Below are 19,838 nucleotides of genomic sequence, written 5' to 3' on the forward strand. Positions count from 1 at the left end.
CAACTTCTTGTGCTAGACCAATCCTGAAGATACCTGAAGAGCATAAGAGGGAGAAAAACATGATTTTTAAGTTGAAAGGGAAGCCTGGCTATAGGGTTACACAAATGTCAAAAACTAAAGATCAGGGGCACCTGGGTGGCTCAGTCGTTAAGCGTCTGCCTTCGGCTCAGGTCATGATCCCGGGGTCCTGGAACCGAGCCCGGCATTGGGCTCCCTGCTCAGCGGGAATCCTGCTTCTCCCACTCCCCCTGCTTGTGTTCCCTCTCTCACTGTGTCTCTCTCTGTCAAATAAATAAATAAAATCTTAAAAAAAAAACTAAAGATCACTTAGCCATTGTACACAGTTACATAGAATTTACATAGTTCAAAATTCACAGAGAGCCAGCACCAAATTTTTTTCCATGCCTAGATCTTTGTTATCATTTAATCATATGCCTCAAATTTTGTTTGGTCTTTAATGTATAATGAAGTAGGGAAAATGCAGACAAAGTTACCTAAGAATTTAAGGAGAAATACATCAGGAGATAGACATATTTTCTAATTTCTACACTGAAATATGCCACAGAATGGAAACGTGCAGAAAGGCACATACAACTGTCTGGAGAGGTGTCTACTTTATTCTTTTAAATGGCTGCTCAATATTTACAGTGTGGATGGACCATAATTTATTTACTAATTTCCCTATTAATAAGCATTTAACTTGTTTCTAGTTTTTTGGCCCCTACAGATAATGCTACAAATAACTATCCATATACATACATCCTTGTGTATTAATGCTTTCCTTTCTGTGTCACAGATTCCCAGAAGTGAGATCACTGGGTCAAAGTGCACATATTTTTAATGTTAGTAGTGTTGCCTAACAGCTTTCCAAAAAAGCTGGAACAACACGTATTTCTATAAGAATAAATGTTAATACTTTCTTTAATTGTTGCCAGAATACTGGGTATAAAGTGATAGCTCACTGTTGCTCTGGTTTTCATTTCCCTGACAACCAATAAATTTGAACATTCTTGCAGTTTGGATCTGCACTTCTGTGAACTGCCTATTTATGCCTTTTCCTATTTCTTACTGTGCTTTTTTTTTTTTTTTTTTACAAATTTGTAAGAGCTCTTTTTATATTACAGATATTAAGCATTTGTCATTTGTTTTAGCTTTTCTAAATCAATTCTCTATTAATTTTGTTTCTGGTTTCTTTTGCTATACCCAAGTTTGTTTGTTTTTTTAATTTATACCCAAGTTTTTAATTGTTAAATGATTAAATACAGCTATTACTTTTTTATACATACTGCTTTTAAGATCTCCTTTACTCCTGGATCATACATGTACACCCTTATATTTTCTTTCAATACTTTGTTTTATTTTCTATTTAGGACTGTGCTTTATTATTTTTGTATATATTTTAAAATATAAGTTCACTTCTAATTTCTTCCAGATGAATAAAATAATAATGGCACTGTGTGTTAAATGACCCATTCTTTCCTCTTTCAATTTAACTATTTTTTGCACTACGCTAAATTATCAGATATTTTGGGATCTGTTTCTGAATTCTTTATTTTGATTTCACTGATATACCTGTCTCTTTCTGTAGAAATATTGGGGTAATGGGATGCCTGGATGGCTCAGTTGGTTAAGCATCTGCCTTCGGCTCAGGTCATGATCCCAGGGTCCTGGGTTCGAGTCCCGCATTGGGCTCCTTGCTCAGCAGGGAGCCTGCTTCTCCCTCTGCCTGCTGCTCCCCCTGCTTATGCTCTCTCTCTCTGACAAATAAATAAATAAAATCTTAAAAAAAAGAAAAAAAAAAAGAAATATCAGGGTAATACTATGTCACTATATCTGATAAAGCAAGTCCCTCCTTCACTGTCCTTATTTTTCATACTTCCTTGACTATTCATGAGCATATATTATAGCATATAAATTTTAAATTCATTTTCTCCAATCCCCCCCCAAAATTCCATTGAACTTCTGATTTGAATTGCAGTAAATTTGTATATTAACTTTGAATGAAGTAGCATGGTTATGATGGTGTCTTCCCATTCAAGAACATAGTACATCCATCCATTTTTTTTTTAAAGATTTTATTTATTTATTTGCAAGAGAGAGAGAGAAAGGAGCAGGAGGGGAGGAGCAGAGGGAGAGGGAGAAGCAGACTCCCGCTGAGCAGGGAGCCCAAAGCAGGACTTGATCCCAGGACCCTGGGATCATAACCTGAGTTGAAGGCAGATGCTTAACTGACTGAGCCACCCAGGCACCCCCATGCATTTGTTCAAACCTTGTTTCATGTCCTTCAATATGATTTTGCCATTTTCTTTATATATGTTCTATGCTCTCTTTGTTAAAATTATTCTTATGTATTTTATAGCTTTTCTTCTTGGCATTATAAATGAAATATCTTTTCTCCCTTCCATTTCTAGATTCTTTTGCTAGATGGAAAAAAGTTATTTCTTTTTATATGTTACATGTAGTCACCTTACTACCTTCTGTTATTGGTTGAATAGTTTTTTACTGAAATAGCTTGGGTTCTCTAGGTTTATAATAATGTCATCAGCAAAAAGAGACAACATTTTCACATTTAATTTTTGCTGGTTTGGTTAAGATAGTATCCATTTCATCATCCCCTTATTAACATGAAAGTCCTACTATACTTTCCTATTTTTTTCATGTTTATTGTCCCTTTTCCAGTGATACATTTCTCTATCTTATTTTGTTTTATTTTTAAATTACTTACTGTTGTAATCTTTTTTTTTTTTAAGATTTTATTTATTCATTTGACAGAGAGAGTGAAAGAGCACAAGCAGGGGGAGCAGCAGAAGGAGAGGGAGAAGCGGGCCTCCCGCAGAGCAGGGAGCCCGATGTGGGGCTTGATCCCAGGACCCTGGAACCATGACCCGAGCCGAAGACAGACACTTAACAACTGAGCCACCCAGTCCCCCCCTCTATTCTTATTTTAAAATAAGATGCCAATGGGGCGCCTGGGTGGCTCAGGCTGTTAGGCTACCAACTTGATTTCGGCTTTGCTAGTGATCTCAAGCCCCATGTCAGGCTCCAAACTGGGCATGGAGCCTGCTTGGGATTCTTTCTCTCCCTCTCCCTCTGCCCCTTCCCTCCCCCCACCCAAAAAATATAAAAATAATAATAAAAATAAATTAAAAATAAATAAAATAAGATGCCAACTATTTTCCCTACCAATATGTTCTATTTCCTTCCTGCCTTACCCCAACACCAATTAAGATAAGACCTTTAAAATACCTTTCTCCCCAACTTCTTACCTCCTTCCTTCCATTTAAATTAAATCAGTTCCTTTTTGTCTTTCTCGAACTTCTAATTATTTTATATATTATGCCTCCTGAGTCCTCCCTGTTTGGTTTCCCTTCATGATTTCTATCTCATTATCTTTACCCTATATGCTTCAAGATACCCATTGCTCCTAATCTTCTAGTCTCAAAGTTAGATTTCAAGAATAATCATCTTTTGTTTAAATTCATCTCAATAGTTCAGTTCCAGAGGGTCTTGTTTATATTTCCCGTGAATCCCTTTGCATGCTAATATTACTTTTTATTGAAATTAGCATCTGCTTCTTCCAACAGCCTTGTGTCCAACATCAGCCTAATATCACATATACTTAATATATTCTTTACATATATAAATTCTAATATCTGAGATGAAATTTCCAAAATCATCTATATCAATCTGTCTGATTTCAAGATTTATTCAATATATCCAGTCTAGTCTGGTACTGTTTTTACTTCTCTAAACTCTCAGGGATGTAAATGCCACCTAATACATAGTGTCCTTGTTAAGTATTGTTAGAATAATAATTTGACAATATAAAAGTGCCTAAAAATCTGTGAAGTAAGTAAACATCATGTCACTGGGGTTTGAAGTAAACTATAACTCTGTTACAATATTCTTATGTATTGCTTTATGATAAAGTGATTAAAGAAAAGCTGACTTGAGAGTTTGATTTTTTTTTAGTTTGATTTTTTTTTAAGGCTCCAAACTAAGAATTAATATCATCCCAAATATTTTCTGTCACAGTGAAGGTTGGTCTTGAAGACAAGTGAAATTTTCTTTACAAGGTAACAAAGAACTAGAATTTAAAATAAATATCCAATCCTGTTAATCTTTCTATGTATACAGATTTGGTTATTATGTTGTTTATTTAAATTGGTTAATTCATATTCTTCCTATGTTTCTTGTTCTGGAGAGACAGATGTAAAATATTGGTTAAAAGTGAAGAATCACAAACCAGACTACTGGGTTTAAACTTGCCTTATCCACTCCCTACCACTAACCCTTGAAAGAGGATTTCAACTCCCTCCATGTTGACCTCAGTCCATACCTTCTAATTGATTAAATTCTTCTTTCTAGCTTATCTCTGAATTTAGACAACAGACCCTGCAGGCAAAGCATCCCCTGATGGAAACCAAAAGTACCCCCTTGGAGCAACAGGGACTGCCCTGACACCAGCATGACCTTGCATGATTGACCTCAGGACAATGATTCACCGGACCTTTACTGCCCACTGCAGTTACACCCTGACCTCAGATAACTTACTTAATCTTATTGTGTCTAAGTTTACTCATCTGTTAAATTGAAGTAATAATAGTCTGGCCTCAAAAATTGCTATGAGTAACGAGCTTAGAACAGTATTGAACACATAGCAAGAATTCAATAACTGTTAGCTGTAATGATGTTATTTTAACATCCTTAGTTCACTAAACTCTTCTGGTAGTCCTAAGTCTCAGACTTGTCTCCCTCATTTTTTGTCCTCTGTTCACTATATACATTATTTAAGATCTTGTCTTGTTCTCCTCCTAATGGGCTTCTTTTATATTCTAATTATACCCTCCCCAAAAGTTTGACCACTGTGTGAAAGACAGCCTATATGAAAGGGTTTAATACTTTCATTAGAATACAAATGCTAGTTGAATCCAAATAGGTATATCACTCATTCCCTAATTCTATCCTAAACAGTATAGTCTAATTTCCCATAGTCTACTAAACACTGTCACTTAACGCTTATATATCAGTCTTGTGCTTGTGGAATTTCACATGACTACCACAAAGCTAATAATCATCACTCTCCTCCCCATGCAGCTTTTCTTTCAGATCTAGTATAACATGACAAGCATCTTATCCGCTCAGCTCTTCTCAAATCCTCCACTTGCTTTCACTAACCATTACCAAAACCCTACTATACAGGACAACTGATCTCTCCCTATCTAACCTGAATATGGCCATCAGATTACTCTTTCTAAGCACTTTGGTTATGTAACTAGCACCACCAAAGTATGTTCAGTGGTTTTCATTGCCTCTGAAAGTACAAAATCCTAATTTAGAAGGTGCTGCTACAATTTGGCTCCATAGCATCTTTCCAGGATGCTTCTATTTTCAAAAAATATTTATTCCTCTTTAATACTATCTGCTCTGTTGCCTATAGATGACTTCCTTCTTAAGTCCCTACATTCTGACAGCTGATGTGAGGCCACTGAGCGAATGGTCAAGAAAGAATTCTTGAGACATCTTCGGTGCAAAAATGTGCTTTTATTATAGCACAGGGATAGGACCCATGGGCAGAAAGAGCTGCACTGGTATTGTGAGGAGTAACTGATTATATACTTTTTAGGTAGTGAGGGTTAGGAATAACGTAAGTCTCAAAGGAATTTGTGTATGCTGAAAGCAAGGTCTCCAAGACCTTGGAGAGCCAGCTATTATCAAGATAAGGTTATTCTTTGTTGTTTTAATAAAGCATTAGTCATGAGATCCTTTAGATGTGTGTTAGTGGGCCACATGTTGAAAGATGATTGTTATCATATCCTGGAGGTTTGCAGTTATCAGAGTGTATTTCACTAACCAAAGCAAAGCTATATTGGTCGAACATTAAAGAAAATCTTAAGGGAATTGTAGGAGTGTTACACCCTGTATGTCTCAGGGATTTATCAGTGGGCTGCAAGTTGTAAGGAGACTTCATTTTAGCTACAATTCCTTTGCCTTTGTTCCCCTCATCATCACGAAGATCACTGAATACCTTGGAGTAGCTAAATCTTCATCCTTATGATCTCTCTGCATCATTTCATACTGTTCACCATTTCCTACTTTCTGAGAAATATTATAAATAGTGGGATGTATAGAGACTTTGTCATTTTTCTCCCTGTTGGTAATGTCTATTCTATAAACTGGACCTAGTAAGATAATCCCTCAAGCAAGAATTTTAACTAGTCATTAACATAGGAAAGGACCTAAATCCTTATGGATTTACATTCTCATTATGTTGTACACCTGAAACTAACATACTGTCATATGTCAGTTATACTTCAGTTTTTAAAAAGACAAAAAGGGTTAGCCAAAAGGAATATTTAAACAAAGGACAGAGAAGAACTGGAGGTAGTAGATGGACAGTGCGAACATTAAAGGAGGCTTGAATTGTCACTCCACGGGGAAAAAATGGGTTAATTTTTTTTTTCTACCTGGTTTACAGTTGGATAGAAAAATCAAAAGTTATTCCCTGTACAGGGGCCAGAGACATTTCTGTTCATTAAACTTACAGAAAGATTCGTAAGGAAAAAGTAGTGATCTAAGAACATAGTTAGTAGAATCTCTGATACAAATACAATATTATTTTAAAAGATTCACTTCCAGATAGTTAGGAAGATAATCTTACTTAATTTTCCTCTTTCTGACCATTCTCATGTGGGCACAATTGAAAAAAAAAGACTTCTAACTAGAGTCATTAACATATGAAAGGACTTAAATGTCAAAGCTTAGAGGCCAAAGGGCAGAATGTGTCTGAACACACAGTGCATAACTTAACTTCAAATAAATGCAAATGTGTAAATTCTAAAACCTACTTTGGGCATCCTTTTGAGTTTCCTAAATGATTTTCTTCACTCCTCTCCAAACCCTCAGATACAATTTTCTTAGGATGATTATTTAGGAGCAATTACTTTTGCTGAATCCTCAGTATAGATGGAAACTATCATTATCCACTGGATATTGATCTTTTATACATGTGAAAAATGCCAAAGGGGCCATCAACTAAAACTGCTGATCAATGAGTCAGCCATATCATTTTTTTTTTAAAGATTTTATTTATTTTTTAGAGAACGAGCCAGAGAGAAACAGCATGAGAGGGGAGAGGGTCAGAGGGAGAAGCAGGCTCCCCGCTGAGCCGGGAGCCCGATGTGGGACTCGATCCCAGGACCCTGGGATCATGACCTGAGCCGAAGGCAGACGCTTAACCATCTGAGCGACCCAGGCGCCCCCATATCATTTTTGTAAACTCTTACACCTCTTCTTAATCTTATTATATCCAGAATAAATACTTTAAAAAAAAATTTTTTTGAGTATAGTTGCCACACAATGTTATATTAGTTTCACAAATATTTTTTATTATTAATGGTGTCTTTTTTTCCTCAGCTCTCTTTAACATATTAATAGTTCTCTGATCCTCTTCACTGTCTACATATTATTTCCATTTCCTTAATGTTCTAATGAATCTTGGTTGTAAAACATTGGTAAGAGTCTAATTATAAATATAATACAATTATTTCCTAAATGTTACAAGTCAGACTTCTATTAATTCTGATCTCACATTGGCTTTAGAAAACCTTAATGTTATATATCATATTAGTATTATATATAATAGCTGTACTGCATCCTCTGGAAATAAAGATGCTGTATGTGAGAATATCATTAGTCCTCATGATTAGCCATATGAGTTATAAATTCATCTGAATTAAGAATGTTTCTATTCTCGGGGCGCCTGGGTGGCTCAGTCGTTAAGCGTCTGCCTTCGGCTCAGGTCATGATCCCAGGGTCCTGGGATAGAGCCCCGCATCGGGCTCCCTGCTCGGCGGGAAGCCTGCTTCTCTCTCTCCCACTTACCCTGCTTGTGTTCTCTCTCTGGCTGTCTCTCCCTGTCAGATAAATAAATAAAATCTTAAAAAAAAAAAAAAAAAAGAATGTTTCTATTCTCTCACATAATTACAACTAAGACAATTTCTTCAAGTTCTGCCCTACCAGGAATACTGCTATTTTTATCTTGTTTCATTAATCATTTCCTACAGGATATGAATACCAAAATTTATAACATCATTTTGCTTTTTCTAAAAGTTTGCAACCTCTAAAAACCTTTCACATCTTTTCTTGTACAATACACAGGGAAGAGTGTAGGAAAGAGAATATGATCCATATTTTACAGATTAGAAAACAAGAACTCAAAGAGATTAAACGGATTGTCTAATTTTGCACAACTAACTGTCAAATTCAAGCCCAATTCTTGCAATTGTTGTAAAGATGCAAGTGAATAAAAGAAGTATGTGAAGAAAATGCCAAAATTTTAACAGTTGCTATCTTCCTATGAAGGGGCTGTAGGTGATTTTTTCCCTTCTTTATATTTTCATAAATTTTCTATTTTGCACATCTATTTCTCTTTTTAAAAAATATTAATTTAAAAAATAAGTTGAAGGTGCCTGGGTGGCTAGGTCAGTTAAGCATCTGCATTCGGCTCAGGTCATGGTCTCAGGGTCCTGGGATCAAGCCCCAGGAGGGTTCCCTGCTCGGCAGGGAGTCTGTTTCTCCCAATCCCTCTGCCCCTCCCCTCCATTTGTGCACTCTCTCTCTCTCAAATAAATAAATAAAATCTTAAAAAAAAAAAAAGCAAGTTGACTCCAGAGTCCAGGCTTTCTTCACTACAGTGCTGTGTAAGTCATTGACAACCTGCAGTCAAAAATAAATTAAAGGGGGGGCACCTGGGTGGCTCAGTCGTTAAGCGTCTGCCTTTGGCTCAGGTCATGGTCCCAGGGTGCTGGGATGGAGCCCCACATCGGGCTCCCTGCTCCGCGGGAAGCCTGCTTCTCCCTCTCCCACTCCCTCTGCTTGTGTTCCCTCTCTCGCTGTGTCTGTCTCGTCAAATAAATAAAAATATTAAAAAATAATAATAATAATAAATAAATAAAAATAAAAAATAACTTCAAGGGCATGAGGAAGTAGCTTCTACTACTAAGGTACTTGATAGAAGTTCATAGAAGGCAACGTGGGTCTTTAGTGCCTACTTCCTCATCTCCAGCTCTTCTACCATCTACTGTCATACTGCCTTCTACACCTGTTCAGTTATCTACTACCCTCGTGCTGTCTCTGGCTGTCCAAGACCTCCACTGTCATTCTTACCCAGATCTAGTCTCTTCTAAGTTCCCAGCCTCCAGTGTTCTCCTTTCCAGACCCTTTTCAATTAAACCATTTACATGCTGAGCCATATCCACATAAAGTGTGTTAAAAAGAACTCAATAGTTACCTGAATTTATATAAATTTAACTCTCATAAAATTTTCATTTTAGTTCTGTATGTCCATGCGCCATGCTTCCTAACTATTCCAGGCTACTCCCAACTCTTCCACTCTCAACCTGCCCTCCTTGAACATCAGAAAGAGACGTCAACAGCTTGGCACTCAACTTCTAAAATGTTGCCTATACCTAATCGTATATCCCTATGGTGAAATTTTCACATGAGAATTGTAGTTTACTGCATTCCATTGTCTGTTTCATCTATGTTGCATCAAAAAAACAACACAGATGAATCTTCTCTGAGCCCTAGAAATGGCTCACACTCAATGCTGAAAATGTCATTAATCCTATTTGAAAAGAAAGGCAGTGGGAACCAGACTCTTACCTGAGTTAGACCAAAGAATCTATTCTTCTCAAATAGTAGTCGATCAATTCCCTCCAAATTTTGTGACAAGATAGAGAGCTTCCATAATGTAAAAACTATAATTTCTAAAAGAGAAAAATAAGAATTAGTTTAATGGATACAGAGAACCAAATGACAGAAATTGGGAGTGTATAAAACACAGAAACTGAAAATACCACTTAGGAATTTATCTACCACAAAAAAAAAAAAAAAACTTAAAGAAAATACAGAATAGGGGAATGGAAAAGAATAAGAAATAGAAGAGATGAAATATGCTGTTTCCTCCTCCTAGAACATCCTCTTCTAGTCAAAATCCCACCCTTGATTCATGATCCAGTTTATTGTCCTCCAAATACCCTTAGCAATACCTTCCCCAGTACACTTAGCAAGAGCCATAGTTCCTTCATCTTGATATTCCTCCCCATGCCTTGCCCAGAATACATGTATCACAAATATGTGGAATAGCAATTAAACTGTGTATCAGGTTAAGAGGAAATAATTACTGAGCAACCATTGGAGAGAGACCCAAGAGTAGGTTGGATTAATGTTCAGTCTGCTAAACTGTAAAACATTTGTTTTGCATACATTTTACATGATAGTACTTGAGGTAGAAGCATTTTTCTAAATTCAGGGGAGGACAATTTCACATTCTGACTGGACTGTAAACTTTTCCAAAACAAAGAGCTTAATATTGTTTTCCTCAAGTAAAAAAGATTCTAATTAGCAACCTTGAATACTAGTGACCAAAATGATGGTGTGAGTCTTGGGAATAGCCAATTTTTCCTTGATTAGATTTTCCTGGGAATTATTCCTTGGGCTCCATGCTGATTTCCCCCCTGGGGAATTAAAAAGGGCAAAAAGGACTGAAGAAAGAAAAGTAGCTTCTGGATACCAGATTTAATGGTGCTTTAGATGGATGTACAGAAATATTTTTGCTTTAAAATGAATCAGTAGAGGGGTGCCTGGCTGGCTCAGTCAGAAAAGTGTGCAACTCTTAATCTCAGGGTCATGAGTTCCACCCTCACATTGAGTCTATAAGTTACTTACATAAATAAATACATACATACATAAACTTTTTAAAAAATAATAAAATAAAAAATAAAATGAATCAGTAGAAGTATCTAAGAAATCCAACACACCAGAATGCTTGAGAAGCAGATAGAAAGGGAAACAGTATTACTCTACTATAGTACTAACAAAGATTTCATAGCAAAAACACTAATCAATGAGAATAAGGAGGTAACAGCAAATGAAAAACCACAAGACAAAAAACTATCTCTCACTTTAACAGTTTTGGCTCTCTAGATGCCTTTTAGTCTCACAAAATTCAAAATCCAAGACCTTAGACTACACAAATTTTTCATCAGAGTGCTATCAAGTTCTAAAGCGGTCATTACTGGAGTATAAAAGGAATTATGTCAGAAAGTTTTAAAATAAATACACCTTGGGGCTCCTGGGTGGCTCAGTCGTTAAGCATCTGCCTTCAGCTCAGGTCATGGTCCCAGGGTCCTGGGATGGAGCCCCCCATCGGGCTCCCTGTTCAGCGGGAGGCATGCTTCTTCCTCTCCCACTCCCCCTGCTTGTGTTCCCTCTCTCGGCTGTCTCTCTCTCTGTCAAATAAATAAATAAAATCGTTAAAAAAAATTTTTTAAAAATAAAATAAATACATCTTTTCCATAAAAGCCTTCCTTGACCACATTTAACAAAAGAGGTTATTATGCTTTTCTTTCATTGTCCTATAATCATTCCCTCTGCTTCTATTATCAGCATCTTTGGGTATTATTGTTTAGGAATTATTTCCTCATATTAACTCTTTTTTTTATTTAAATTCAATTAGCCAACATATAGTGCCTCATTAGTTTTTTTTTGTTGTTTTTTTTTTTTTTTTTATTTGAGAGAGAGAGAATGAGAGAGAGCACATGAGAGGGGGGAGGGTCAGAGGGAGAAGCAGACTCCCTGCCGAGCAGGGAGCCCAATGCGGGACTCGATCCAAGGACTCCAGGATCATGACCTGAGCCGAAGGCAGTCGCCCAACCAACTGAGCCACCCAGGCGCCCAGTGCCTCATTAGTTTTTGATGTAGTGTTCAATGATTCATTAGTTGTGTATAACACTCAGTGCTCATCACATCATGTGCCCTCCTTAAGGCCATGCCGCCTCCTTAACCCATTTACCACATCCCCTCACCCATCTCCCTTTCCGCAACCCTCAGTTTGTTTCCCAGAGTCAAGAGTCTCTCATGGTTTGTCTCCCTCTCTGATTTCCTCATATTAACTCTAACAAAGAATTACAACTGATGGGCTCCAACATCACACCCTGTCATAATCTGACCAGTAAAGTCAAGCAAGCAGAGGTACACAGTGCAGAACACATAGTCAATATTTAATAAATATTAATTTTAAAAATATTTGACTAATTTTTCTAATGTAGTTTAGAATAATTTTTAAAATTAATTAATGTATTCAAATGGTTAATCCCTCATAGACATAGCCTTTACAATGATCAGCTGTTAAAAGAATTCCATGAAGTAGAACTATTGTCTAGGTTTTACATATTTGTAAAGAATTTGTGGAGAAAATGGACTTTAAAAATCCATCTGTGTGTTATTTAAAGACATAAAGGTATAGAAAACACATATATCTTAATGAAAGAAGATGTTACTTGAACGATTTATACACAGTGTAGTGTCAATGAGTGAAGCATACAGCTAGTCCATTACACTTCTACACATACATTTACAAACACTTATAACTTAATGAAAGGAGAGGTTAGCTGAAGGGCACATTATACACAATGTAGTTTCAATGAGTTAAGAATATGGCTATGCCCATATGCTTCCACCCATAGGTTTCCAAACACTTGTATCTTAATGAAAGCAGATGCTAGTTGAAGGCCCCTTATAAATACAATGTATGGAATATTACTGAGCCATATAAAAGAATGAAATCTTGCCATTTGCAATGACATGGATGGAGCTAAAAAGTATTATGCTAAGCGAAATAAGTCAGTCAGAGAAAGACAAATACCATACATTTCACTCATATGTGGAATTTAAGAAACAAAACAAACAAGCAAAAGGAATGAAAAAAAAAAGAGACAGGCAAACCAAGAAACAGACTCTTGTTAATTTGATCAAGCAAGAGAAAATTATATACTTATATATCTTCTTTGGAAAAATGTGTGTTCAAGTTCTTTGCTCATTATTTTCAGAAGCCAATATAACTTTTATTGTCTATAAATGCTACTTCTTTATTAAATATCATAAAAGAACTTTTCCATTAAATGTCATTAGTTATATTCCATTCATAACATGCTATATGCATAATGTTACAGAGTATATATGTAAAAGGCATTTGTATAATTGTTAAAAACTTCAAGTATTATTTGTCATGTAAATGGTATATGAATCTTAATATACTATTTTTTTAAAAAGTATAATTTAACAGTGCCAAAATTTGATAATAATATGTCTAAGTTAAATTTAAGTATGTTAAACAGAAAACTATGGGCAGAGAGAGTCTAGCCTTTCTTCTTAGAAATTTGGAACTTTTTAAAAAAATTGTCTAAATAATCTAATTTCTTTTTTAATTTAATTTATTTATGCTCATGAAGTGAAAACTCAAAATAATCTATGATGTCATCTACTTGTAATTGAATTTTTCCTACATCCCACTGTTTACAACAATGATTTCTTCTACAAAATCTCCCTAGAAATATATTCTCTTAGGTCTTTGCCCATTTTTTAATTTGGTATTTGGTTTTTTGCTGTTAAGTTATTTGAGTCCCTTATATAGTTTATAAATTAACCTCTTATGAGATACCTGGTTTACAAGTATTTTCTCCCATTCCACAATTGTCTTTTGACTCTGTTGATTGTTGCCTTTGCTGTGCAGAAGCTTTTTAGTCCCACTTGTTTATTTTTGTTTTTGTTACCTGTGTGCTGTTGATGTTATGTCCAAGAAATCATTGCCAAAACCAATGTCAAGAAGCTTTTTTCCTCTGTCTCCTCCTATAAGTTTTATAGTTTCAGATGGACATTTAAGCTTTTATTTATTTTTTTTTTTCAGATTTTATTTGTCAGAGAGAGAAAGAAAAAGAGCACAAGCAGGGGGAGCGGCAGGCAGAGGGAGAAGCAGGCTCCGCACTGAGCAGGGAGCCCGTTGCTGGGCTTGATTCCAGCACCCCGGGATCATGACCTGAGCCAAGGCAAATGCTCAACCGACTGAGCCACCCAGGCGTCCCAGACATTTAAGCTTTTAACCATTGTGAGTTGATTTTTGTGTATGGTATAAGTTAGGGATCCATTCTTGTTGTTGTTAACCTTAAAAATAAAGCTGCCATTTATTTTACCAGCAAAAAAATGGGTTTATTTAGGAATAGCAGAGAATTACAATTAGGGACATTCAGTCTATAGTAAAGCCATAGGCGAATCTGGAGAACAAAGGAGGGGAATACTTTTTTTCGGGGGGTGGGGGTTGGGAAGGGCTGTTATAAACCAAAAGTGCATTGAAGTAAACTGGGAGTTCAAACCATAGTGGCTTCTCATTGGCTGAATTGTGACAGTCCCTTGTAGGCTGGGCTGTTGCCAGGGAGGAAGAAACTTTCTTTCCCTCTGCTGGGATAATAAAGTACTATCCAGTGCAAAGACCTTCTTTTTCTGTTGTATTTGAAATTGGCAACAAGTGGTAAGACATGAGAGCTCCACCTATTGGCCTTCTTACTCCATTTTGGTGAGGTTTCCCTGCATTAATTTTCACATTTTGCATGTAGATATTCAGTTTTTCCAACACAATTTGCTAAAGAGACTATCCTTTCCCCATTGTGTATTCTTGGCACTCTTGTCAAGGATCAGTTGACCATACACACACATGGGTTTATGTCTTGGCTTTATAGTCTGTTGCATTGTTCTATAAGCCTGTCTTTATGCATACCTTACTGTTTTAATTATTGTAGCATTATAGTATTTGAAATCAGCAATTTGAAATTAGGAAGTGTGATGCCTCCAACTTTCTTCTTTCTCAAGATCATATAAATGGTCAATAGGGATATGAAAATATGCTCAACATCATTAATTATCAGGGAAATGCTATAATGAGATATCACCTCACACCTATTAGGATGGCTATTATCAAAAAAAGAAAAACATGGTGATGGGTATTAAAGAGGGCACGTTCTGCATGGAAAAAAAAAAAAGAAGTACATGGGAAACTATGCTATAAAGATATAAATAAAGTGGTTTGCTCCATCTAAAATGAAAAAGAAAGAAAGAAAACGTAACTGTTGGTGAGGATGTGGAGAAATGGAACCCTTTGGCACTATTGATGGGAATGTAAATTGGTGCATTCCTTATGCAAAGTATAGTGGTCCTTCAAAAAATTACGAATAGAATTACCATATCAGTATCTCAAAGATATCTGCACTCCCACATATATTGCAGCATTATTTACAATAGCCAAGATATGGAAACTACCAAAGTGTCCAGCAACAGATGAGTCAGAAAGAAAATCTGATACTCATCTTCAATGGAATATTATTTAGCTTTGGAAAGGAAGGAAATCCTGCCATTTGTGACAACATGAATGAAACTGGAGGACATTATGCTAAGTGAAATAGCCATCCACAGGACAAATACTACAGGATTCCACTTACATGAAGTATCTAAAATAGTCAATACAATACAATAGTGAGAATACAATAGTGATTGTCATGGGCTAGGAAATAGAGAGTTGTTTTCCATTGGGTATAAAATTTCAGTTCCTTTAGATGAATAAGTTCTAGATATCCACTGTACAGCATAGTGCTTGTAGTTAATAATATGGTATTGTACACTTTAAAATTTGTTAAAAGAGTAGACATGTTATGTGTTTTACCACAAAAAAAAAAAGTAAAGTAAAATTAAGGGACACAAGGAAACTTTGGGAGGTGTTTCATATTGTCTATTACTTTAATTGTACTGATGGTATCATGAGTGTTTGCATATATCCAAACTCATAAAATTGTACACATTAAATATGTGCAATTCTTTATGTATCAATTATACCTCAATAATACACATAATACACAGAGGGAGGAATAGAGAGAGACAGAGCGGTAGAGAAAATCAAGTAAGAATATATCAAGATGGTATAAATATATCATTTTTAAAAAATAAACTACTGTAGAAAACTTTATGCCAGTATATTTTAGAACTGTAAAGATGAAATAGACAAATTCTTTTAAAAATATATTCATAATTCTTTTTTGAGTGAGTTCTAATAAGTTATATACATTTTTATTTTTTTATTTTTTTTATTATGTTATGTTAGTCACCATGCAATACATCATTATTTTTTGATGTAGTGTTCCATGATTCATTGTTTATGCGTAACACCCAGGGCTCCATGCAATACGTGCTCTTCTTAATACCCATCACCGGGCTAACCCATCCCCCCTCCCTCCTCCCCTCTAAAACCCTCAGTTTATTTCTCAGAGTCCACAGTCTCTCATGGTTCATCTCCCCCTCTGATTCCCTGCTTCATTTTTCCCTTCTTCTCCTAATGTCCTTATGTTCCACAAATAAGTGAAACCATATGATAATTGACTTTCTCTGCTTGACTTATTTCACTTAGCATAATCTCCTCCAGTCCCATCCATGTTGATGCAAAAGTTGAGTATTCATCTTTTCTGATGGCTGAGTAATATTCCATTGTGTATATGGACCACATCTTCTTTATCCATTCATTTGTTGAAAGGCATCTCGGCTCTTTCCGCAGTTTGGCTATTGCAGACGTTGCTGCTATGAACATTGGGGTGCATATGGCCCTTCTTTTCACTACATCTGTGTCTTTGGGGTAAATACCCAGGAGTGCAATTGCTAGGTCATAGGGTAGCTCTATTTTTAATTTTTTGAGGCACCTTCACATTGTTTTCCAAAGTGGCTGTACCAACTTGCATTCCCACCAACAGTGTAAGAGGCTTCCCCTTTCTCTACAACCTCTCCAACACTTGTTGTTTCTTTCCCTGTCCATTTTTGCCATTGTAACTGGTGTAAGGTGGTATCTCAATGTGGTTTTGATTTGAATTTCCCTGATGGCTAATGATGATGAACATATACAAAGATAAACTCAAAATAGATGAAAGACCTCAATGTGAAACAGGAATCCATCAAAATCCTGGAGGAGAACATAAGCAGTAACCTCTTTGACATCGGCCACAGCAACTTCTTTCAAGATACATCTTCAAAAGCTAGTGAAACAAAAGCAAAAGTGAACTTCTGGGACTTCATCAAGATAAAAAGCTTCTGCACAGCAAAGGAAACAGTCAACAAAACAAAGAGGCAACCCACGGAATGGGAGAAGATATTTGCAAATGACACTACAGATAAAGGGCTGGTATCCAAGATCTATAAAGAACTTCTCAAACTCAACACCCAAAAAACAAATAATCAAGTCAAAAAATGGGCAGAAGACATGAAAAGACACTTCTCTGAAGAAGACATATAAATGGCTAACAGACCCAGCTTTCTTTTGAGGTCTGTTGGCATGAAAGATGGTTCTTCATCCCTTCACTTTCAGTCTGGATGTATCTTTAGGTTCAAAATTAGTCTCTTGTAGACAGTTATATACATTTTTAAAGAAGAATATATGCAAACATTAAAAATGAGCAAAAATTAAACAAGATTGTGGATATATACTTATTTATTTTTTTAAGTATTATTTTACTTATTTTTGCGAGAGAAAGAGCGCGTGCACATATGAGCGGGAGGAGAGGCAGAGGGAGAAACAGACCCCTCGCTGAGCTGGGAGCCCTACTCAGAACTCGATCCCAGCACCCTGGGATCATGACCTGAGCCAAAGGCAGATGCTTAGCCAACTAAGCACCCAGGTACCCAGATATATACTTCTTTAATAAAATTATTTTTCAAAAAAGCAAAAGAAATGTAAAAATAAATCCAGAATAGTGATTGTTTCTGGGTGAAAAACGAGGTAAAGGGATAGGGGTTGAGAAAGTAGATGCAATGATAGATAGGCTCACAGGTATTTATTTTATTATGCTTTTTAACTCAAATATATGTTACATATTTTGTAAATACATAATATTTCATAACAAAAAGTAGAAAAAATCAACTAGATCAGTAGATAAAAGTTTTTTCTTTCAGATTTGCAAAGATTCAATTAATTATATATCCTCTGTTTGCAAAGATGGGAGAAACTCATACTCTAATTCACTGCTGGTGATGGAATCTTAAATCAACCCAATCATTTTAGAAGGCACTTTTGCCATATTTAATCAAGCCTTACAAATACATTTTGGCACAGCAATTTCATTTCTATTGTTATTATGAGGAAGTAACCAAAGGCATGTATATATAAAAAGGTACATCAATATCTTTCATAGCAGAGTTGTTGAAAACTAAAAATTGGTAATAACTTAAATGTCAGCAGTGAAGTATTGACTAAAGCAATATGACTATATCCGTGCAATAGATTACTATATAGTGACCGAGAACTACATGGTAGAAGTAGATTTATTAGCATAAAAAGACTTACACATTATATTGTTAAATGACCAATATCAGTATTGTTAAATGACTTACATATCATATTGTTAAATGGATTGTAGAACAATGTGGTCCTATTTTATACGCTTTTTCAAATGCATAAAGGAAAATCCTAAAAGAAATATAACAATATTTTGACAATTATATTTGAGTGAAGTGATTTTCGGTGATTTTTCTTTTCTTTTCTTCCTTGTGCTTATTTATATGTAACCTACAAATGTACTTTAGATTGCACAAGTTTGTTTTCCTGAATAAGTTTAACATTTGTGCTAAATCTACTAGCTTTTTCCTATTTCTTTGCATTCCTTGTGATTCATAATGAAAGAGTTGTTTCTCTCCCTCTCAGCTTTTATTTACCATTTGCTCTTTGGACAAAAACAAATAATTATTGACTTCCCACTGTAGGTCCAGCATCTGTCTAGGTACAAAGATCAAAAAATCATATTTTCTGCGTTATGGATCTTCTTTCCATGTGGACAGAAACAAAAAATAATTAATAAAACAAAACAATCATTCAAATGGGGACATTCAACAAAGCATATGATAGAGAATGACTGGAGTAGAAAGGCAAGAGGGAACTTCTTTAGATAGGAAGCTTCTTGGGGTTGACATTCACAAATTCATGAACTCCCTCTACTCAAACGCTTTTGTTCAGTCTGCCTTCCCTATCACACCCCTTACTTTCTTGCAGTGATTTTTTTGCCTCAGAGATGGATCGCCCCTTCCTACAATTAAGCTGTATATTTCTTTTTTTTTTTTTAAGATTTATTTACTGATTTTAGAGAGAGAGAGCACGCATGCAGGCATGGGGGGAGGGGCAGAGGGAGAGAATCTCAAGCAGACGCCACGCTGCATGCAGAGCCCAACACCTGGCTCAATCCCAGGACCCACAAGATCATGACCTGCGTCAAAATCACAAATGGAACACTTAACCGACTGAGCCACTCAGGCACCCCAGGTTATATACTTCTAACACAATTTTCTACTGTGTTCTAAATCCTGTGTTCCTAGCACAGGATTTAGAACATAGTAAGTATTCAATACCTTTTTTGATTAATTGAATTTCTATTTATGAACTTTTTATAACTTACTCAGCTTGGTAACGTCTTCCAGCACATTAAAAAACACCATAGAGGGGCGCCTGGGTGGCTCAGTTGGTTAAGCGACTGCCTTCAGCTCGGGTCATGATCTCAGGGTCCTGGGATCGAGCCCCACATCAGGCTCCCTGCTCGGCGGGAAGCCTGCTTCTCCCTCTGACCCTCTCCCTGCTTGTGTTCCCTCTCTCGCTGTCTCTCTCTCTCTGTCAAATAAATAAATAAAATCTTTAAAAAAAATAAAAATAAAAAAATAAAAAAAAAAAGCACCATAGATAACGAAAACAAGCTTCTTAGAACTAATGCATAGCCCATAAGAAGGCATTTGAATATAAAAGAAAGTGTAGAAAGTAAATTGAATTGCAGCATTTTGAAGTCTCTATATTCAAGGAATTTTATCATTTAAAATATTTTAGTCCTGGGATGCCTGGGTGGCTCAGGTGGTTAAGCATCTGCCTTTGGCTCAGGTCATGATCTCAGGGTCCTGGGATCGAGCCCCACGTCAGGCTCCCTCTTCTCTCT

Source organism: Neomonachus schauinslandi, chromosome 9 (assembly GCF_002201575.2).
Source record: "Neomonachus schauinslandi chromosome 9, ASM220157v2, whole genome shotgun sequence".
NCBI classification, from domain to species: Eukaryota; Metazoa; Chordata; class Mammalia; order Carnivora; family Phocidae; genus Neomonachus; species Neomonachus schauinslandi.